Source organism: Lichenostomus cassidix, chromosome 3, assembly GCF_008360975.1.
Source record: "Lichenostomus cassidix isolate B80296 chromosome 3, HeHo_3.0, whole genome shotgun sequence".
Taxonomy (NCBI): Eukaryota; Metazoa; Chordata; class Aves; order Passeriformes; family Meliphagidae; genus Lichenostomus; species Lichenostomus cassidix.
The window spans coordinates 101,033,067-101,040,330 of NC_139483.1; the positions used below are offsets into that span (position 1 = coordinate 101,033,067).

The 7,264-nt window shown below is 39.5% G+C and overlaps 1 long non-coding RNA gene across 1 annotated transcript; it reads left to right on the forward strand.

Moving 5' to 3' along the window:
* The first annotated feature begins 1,178 nt into the window (after window positions 1-1,178).
* On the forward strand, window positions 1,179-5,534 carry LOC146440309 (uncharacterized). Its single transcript, XR_014851114.1, has 3 exons — window positions 1,179-1,497; window positions 2,942-3,169; window positions 3,589-5,534. It is a non-coding gene; the product is annotated as an uncharacterized LOC146440309 (long non-coding RNA).
* Window positions 5,535-7,264: the final 1,730 nt, after the last annotated feature.

Genomic DNA, 7,264 nt, shown 5'->3' on the forward strand with positions numbered 1-7,264 from the left:
TAATATAAAATAGGATTTATCATAATTAGAGATGTAAAGGTTTGATTGGATCCCATAAGGGTAGGATATAACTTTGAATAAAAATTAACTGTTGCATTTCCTTTTCCTTGTAACCTATATAAAGGGCCTGAGCATTTGGAGAACTTTAAGAATCTGGTAGTTGAAGTAGCTCATCTGATTTGAACCTAGGGATGACATCTTAAGGGTCTTCTTTCTTCCATAGGCAGAGGGCACTACAAATCAAACATGAAGGGCCATCTAATATCTCTGTGGGCCCATTGTCATCCTGTGGAATTGTATCTTGTCCACTCTTGGCAAACGGAATATGGAGATCACATCTGGGGTGGAAATAGACTGACTTCACTGGCCTCTTGTCCATTTGAGTTGACACCTTTCTTTGTGACAGCATTTCTCCCCTTCTGATAGAAATGGGCATAGAGGAAGAATGGCTTTGCTTGGCTCTTCTCAAGGCCACAGCTGCCTCTCCAACATTTTCTACCTAGTGAAAATAATATAGTTTTATTTTAAGTCCACATCCTTATCTGCTGTTTTATTTCATGATCCTACTGATTTTGATGGCTGCTGATGTCTGCTTATTTCGAATGAGGACTGGGCTGTCATCAAAAAAATCACTTAACTTTCAAATCTCCTTTCTCAATTGGAAATTATGTTCTGCTTTATCTTATGTATGTGACTGGTTATAGTCCATATATTTTGGGTAGTATTTTGTAGCATTTTCAACCATGTTCAAGTTTAGACACCCAATCAAAGCTGTTCATCAAGACACGTCCCTGCTGCACATTAGTAATGCACATAGGGACTGTGAAGGAGTGCCTGCAATATGTCCTAAAAACAGCTGGCCTGAATGTGTCTCTGCAGAGGTGCCTGCCTTTCTCTGTAGACAGTGGTCCTTTAAGTAATTCACACAGAGAGGAAAATCAGTGCTTTATAGAGACAGGAAAAAAACACTTTATCGATAAAAAGCTTGCTCAGACAACTGGATTTAGTTTAGGGGGGATGAAATACATATGCTCCAAAACCAACTCACTGGCTCCATTAGCAAACACTGGGATATTGGAGGTGGTCTTTTTGGAGAAAGATGACAAATAAAGGAGTTGCAGACATTTTCTTTTTCCTGTAGATGTAAGAGGACTCTCTGTGAAACCTTCACTGATCCACAGCTGCACTGTGATAGCTCCAAGTGCTCAGAGATCAGAAAGGGAGCAGCTGTGGCAGAATCACACAGCACTGAAATGGCACAAGCCACGTCTGCCAAGCAGCGGGCAGGGACCACATACAACTGTTCCTCAGAGCTCAGCAGGCTAGCTGTGATGGAGAGAGATTAGCTCAAATGAAATGGAACATGAAAAGTCTGGAAAAATTGCCACAAATAAAGTAAAGAGTGGTTCCTGGAGAGACAAGCAGCTCCATCTGCAACAGATCTAATGAAGCTTGGGGTTTTTAATGGATCTGTGCCTTGTGGTTGGATTCTTTGGTGTGAGTACCAATTAAAACTCTTCCTGTGGTTGGGGTAGTCATAATAGTTGTCTTCTGTGTGAATTCTCCAGTGGGTGGAGAGCACTGTGAAACCTTATGATCAGAGAAGGTCTGACTTGATTAGACCACTAATGACATCTCTTGTTCCTGCTCAGCCACCTATTCCTACAAAACTGGATATTTAATTCCTGCTAACTTCTGCTATCCTGGGTTGAAACTAGTCAAGTGATTCAGTTATTGGGATATAGATGGACAGCATGGCAGACCCACCTCACAGGTTCCTGGATATGCACAAGTGGAGAGTAATCTCTCACTGCAGGACCATCATATGGACCTAGGATATTATTTCCTGGGTAATGCTGGCTTGTGATTTAAATAACAAAAGCTGAAACATGCCTTGTGTCCAGGTGATGTTTGCTGAGATGACAATGAGTACAGATGTGTTCTTGAAGACTCACACCTTTCAGCTTAAGAGTCAGTCCAGGCTTGTGGACAGAGCACTGTGTGGGACAAAGGAAACATGAAATCTAACTTTATGCTTTATTTGGAAAAGCAGCTGCAGCTACAGCTCCTGTTTGTAACAGAAATAATAATCCCTTCCATCCACATTGTTATCCTCTTCATTACTTTCACATCCCATTTTCATGGTCCCTGTAAGCTGAGGAATTCTCACTTTATATGATGATGATGGCCATGACTGTTGATTGCTGGTTACTCCACCTGTGTGACTAGGGAGCAGATATTCCAGGTGACAGCACTTCCATTTTTGGGAAACAGAAGTCACCTTCAAGAAAGTCCACAGCTCTAATGTAAAGGTCTGCAAAATTACAGTGCATCTTTTTCATGCTCAGTTCCTCTTGGCAGTGGGACAAGTGGATCAGTTTTCTGAGCTACTTACTTAACTCTTATTTTTAGTAATCATTAAAAGTGACAAGAAAATAGAAAAGATGGTGTTATATTTGGCACTACTCTGACTTCATTTCCTGACTTGGTCACAGCCATTCTTTGTGACTTAAAATCTTGTACCATTTTTCACCCTGTCTAACAAGGTCCTTACAAACTACTGCTCCTTTCTCTTTTTAGGTATAAGGGTACTAAGGCATAAAAGTCTATATAAATCCACGTAAACATTAAGTCAAGATTAATGTAATTCCAGAACTACTTAGTCACTCAAAGAGATAGGATAAACAACAGAGATCAGAAAAAAGGCTATCTTTTTATAGGAGGCAGGAAACTATTTGCAGATTTCTTATTTTGTTCCATTTTTTAAAACCAACCAAAAAAATAAACAACTTTTTTTTCCCCCCCAAATCTTCCCTCAGCTAGAGATTTGAATATTAAACAGAACACTTTTGTCAGGACAATTATTTCACATTGTGTCCCATAATCATATTAATTTTAATGCATTGCTCCAAAACTATTGCTGTGGATTTTTTGGTAATAGGACTCTCAGAACAAGACCACTTCTAAGATCCAGACAAAGTGGTGATCTGGTTGCTGTCAGGGCTGGAGCATAGACTGAAACCAACTCTTCTCAGGTATCAGCAGAGAATTGTCATGTATTTGTGGATTGTATTCTTGAGAAACATTATGCCAAGAACACCCCCACTTGGTCAAAGAAAGAAATGGAGTCAGAGAAAGATTACCACATCTGAAATATATTGCACTAAAGGTTACTATTCTGTGCTTATTTTTTGAAAACTGATCTCTGTGAATGTCAGCACAAATGGAATTCTACAGGCCACTGAGAGAAAAAGTAAAGTTATAAATGACATTTTTTAGTGTTTTGGTATTATTCATTGAAAATTTCTCACACAAACTACAGATCTCAGACTGTAGTGTAAATACTCAAGCCAATTTGCCTGGCATCAGCACCCAGGCTTCTACAAAATCATCCTAATTACAAACTAGTTTCTTTTGTTGTTACCAGAGAACATGTTTTCTTAAATAATAATCTCAGCTCTAGATATGGAATTTTTGTGTCTACAGGAACTATGTCATGCTGTACACAGCCCAGACACAGTAATTGAATGAATGCTGTGAATGTTAGCACATTTTTAAAATTTTATTATCATTTGTTTCTTTTTTTAGCAAATTTTGTAGTGTTGAACAATCACAAAGAGAAGCCAGCTACACGAAGCCCAACATCAAAACCAACATTTTTCCTGCCGCCACTCTCAGCCTTCCCAGAAAAGCAGAAAAGAAAACCAAGGATGCCTATTTTATTTGCTGCAGACAATCAACTTTGAATCATCCCTAAATAGCTTCCAACAAGATGTCTGGTTCCAGTCCAGAAGTTCTTAATTAGTCTTTATAGCCATTGATTTCAAGGGGAGTTTTACCTGACTGAGGATTTTGAATGAGGTCATGAAGAGTGAGTGACCCCCGAGCAAGCAAATGGAGCCTCACCCTTGTGCAGGTGTGCAGGTGAAATTTCAAGGAGTTCACCACTCTTTCTGAAATTTTTGGTCCCATATAGGGAAAAGGCTGCAGTTTTAGTGTGGTGCTACAGGAATTTAGAAACATCCAGACAGGGTTTAATGTGCCTCAGAAAAGGAAAAGATCCCAGGAAAACTAAGGGAAAAAAAATAAGGAAAAGAATCCACAATAAAGCTCATGAACAGCTAAGCTTTAGGAATAGGAAGTGAGGGTTTGAACTTGATGCTGTGTTTTTCTGGAGAAAAACAAACAACAAAACAACTGAATAATGATGATAATAATAATAATAATAATAATTCATAAAAGCAGCTTGTGGCAGTAGGCTGGGAGGAAATTGTGAGCACAATGTGAAGAGCTGAGGCTGGACAGAGAAAGAGAGGTCAAACCAGCTGCCTGGGTGGAGACTTTGGGAGGATTCTGTCCAAACTCCCACTCACACACAAAAAAAAGCCTTGGCCTGAGAACACATGGGTCTGTAAAAGTGCAGACAATGAAATGAGAAAAGGAATGACTTTAAAGGAAGAATGTGCTGACATATTGTGCTGCTGTGAGAAGATGAAGACCAAAATGTTGTGAAAAGTGCAACTTCCCCCTCTGCCAAATTTAAAGTCTCATGGCACATGGGTAATGGGATTACATAAAGTAAATCACCTCTGCAACATCTAGAAAATCATATACTTTCTTTAAAACTCAGGTATTAGTTTCCTGAAACAGCTGAAGAATTTTGGATAAAATTTTCTGTGTATATGCACAGAATTTCATACAAAACAGACTCTTGGATCAAAAAAAAGTAGCAGAGAAAATAGGAAAATTAAACAACTGATATTGGACTCCTGTATGCAGAAATTCCTCTAACTTTAGTACTTAATAATCTTAATAATAACCTTAATATGGGTCCCCCTCTAAGACTTTAAAATATGAATTGAAAGATCTGGCAGATTGTGTGCATGTAAGAGTAGATAAATAATGAAGGTCACAATTGTAAATATGATTGTAGCAATCAATAGTTTTGTATTGGCTTTGTAATTATCTTCCTATTAATGCTAAATTAGCTGAGGTGTATTTCAAATATCTGTTACAATGTACAGGATTGGCGATAATTCTTATCTTATTGAAAAAAAGATTACTCCTTATTGGAAAGGCCATAAAGCAAACGTGAAAATCTTTATCTCAGGAGTTTGTCTCATAGTCCACAATGTCATCAATAAAACATCTCATGGTCCTCAGTGTGCAGACTGAGGACTATTAAAAGTAGGAGGTGTTGATAATTTTCTGTCCTGACATACCCTAACACATGTTTCAATGGTGGTATTGCTTTTGCATCATATCTCACTCCTTTAGGACATGTCAGTTCATCACCCAGCCGACCTATCCAGCATTCCTAGCATACCTGCAGTCAAGCACCATGAGCTGATATCCATAAAAATCCACTTTAGCTGACAGAAGGGGCATAATATCCTGAGTTTAATTGCCTGTTTTTAAAAATCTGCTATGTAAAACTTATTTTTGCCTGGGCCCCCGAGGTCAGGGGTTTTTTTATGCTGCAAAGGGCTGCTTGCATCTTCCCCCGGAGCCCTTACCAAACAATCTGAGGGAGGAGAAGGCATTGGTTAAATATCTCACATCCCAAATGTTAACTCTCACAAATCACCTGTGGGGTAAAGAGTCTGCCTTTCCACACTCTTACATATTCTGTGCATGCTGCAGTTTCTCTCCTATGTGGCCCTGTCAGTTTTCTCAGGATTATGTGATTTACATTCTGCATAGGCCTATGTGGATCCATACAGCTCAGCAGGAGTGATTTTTACAGATTTGCGGTAGCAGCCATAGGCCAGGGTAGGTTTTGAATTTTTTTTCTTACTTAGATGTGAGTTGCAGCAGAACTCAAGGGCAGAACACCCTCCAGCTGCTGCAGGCTTAAACTCCTGGGAAAATCATACCTATCCAAGGTGAAAGGTCCTTCCCAAGGTACAATCCCTGCCAAAGAATTTTTAAAGGAGCTAAAGAAAACGGAATGCTCTGATACATGATCAAGTTATTGAATATTAATGAGTTACCTTGCATCAGCTGAACCACAGCAGCTCCTGCATGCTTAATCACAGCCCATTGCTGCCACCAAGGATAACACACAAGTATTACCTTTTTCACCCAGGGCTGATGTGACTCCTTCTAGCCACGTTTACAAAGTAAATGCACACACACAAAGCCAGCTACTGACACTCAGCTGACAGGCACTAAGCCATGAAACTCTGGTCACAGGGGATACAGGGAAACCAGGAGTCAGGTTCGTCAGAGTTGCTCATGAACTTCTGAAATGCAGTGTCGAATGTCAGTTTGGTAGAAAATGCCCTAGAAAATATCTCCTGAGTTAAAAAAGACTGTCTCTGTCAAGAGAACAGCCTCAGCAAATGCTGAGCACTACTTTCAGTAGCTCTGTTCCTAAGCTCTCCCTCCACCCAAGGAGCTTGTATATCACACCAAAAGACTTTTTTCTCACCAGAACATCTTTGCATGGCCACCATGCTCTTGCCAAGAGAATGAAGAGGTTGTTTGCTGACCAGTGCAGCCCCATCTCTGTAAGATGTCTCAGTCTGGTCCTATCTTATTCAATATTCAGCACAACAGAGTTTTTAAACAATATCACATTTATGCATGCAAACAAGTCTTGAAAAGTGGCTTTTCCAGATTTAGGAGATGAGTTGGATACTTGGATTTGTTGCTTTTTTGTTTTTTTTTTCTTTCTTTTGCTACTGCAGAAAATGGCACATGGTGTTTATCCACATGAAATATTTTGATTTTAGATAACACAAGCTAGTTGGGAGCAGGGAGTGGGAACACTATTAGGTAATTGGCATTTTGTCATTTGGTGTGATGCGGGGGGGCAGAAGTCACTGAACACATTCAAAATGGTATTGCTAAGGAGGAAAATATGCTACTCTACAATAATCATCAAAAGTATATGAACATGAATGCTAGGAGAGGAGAAGTTTCTATGGGTCACCAGGTGCAAGAAATGCTGGATCCTTGCTTTCAAAATTCCTTCCCTGAAATACATTTCAAGGGCGGTACTTTAGTGCAACTTGGAGTTGTTGATATTTGCCCTTATTTTTGGTATTGTGAAGCTGCAATTCAGACACACTGTTCTAAGGGAATTGAGTATTTCAGTATTTCAATATATTTCAATATTTCAATTATGGCCAAGAGACGTAAAATCTCACCTTGGGCTCAATTCAAGGTAGCAGTGTGCAAATACAAGAGTACAGTGCATGTGTTTGTGACAACTGTGCATCCAGACCTCCTGTGCGCTAATCACAAACATTACCTTTGG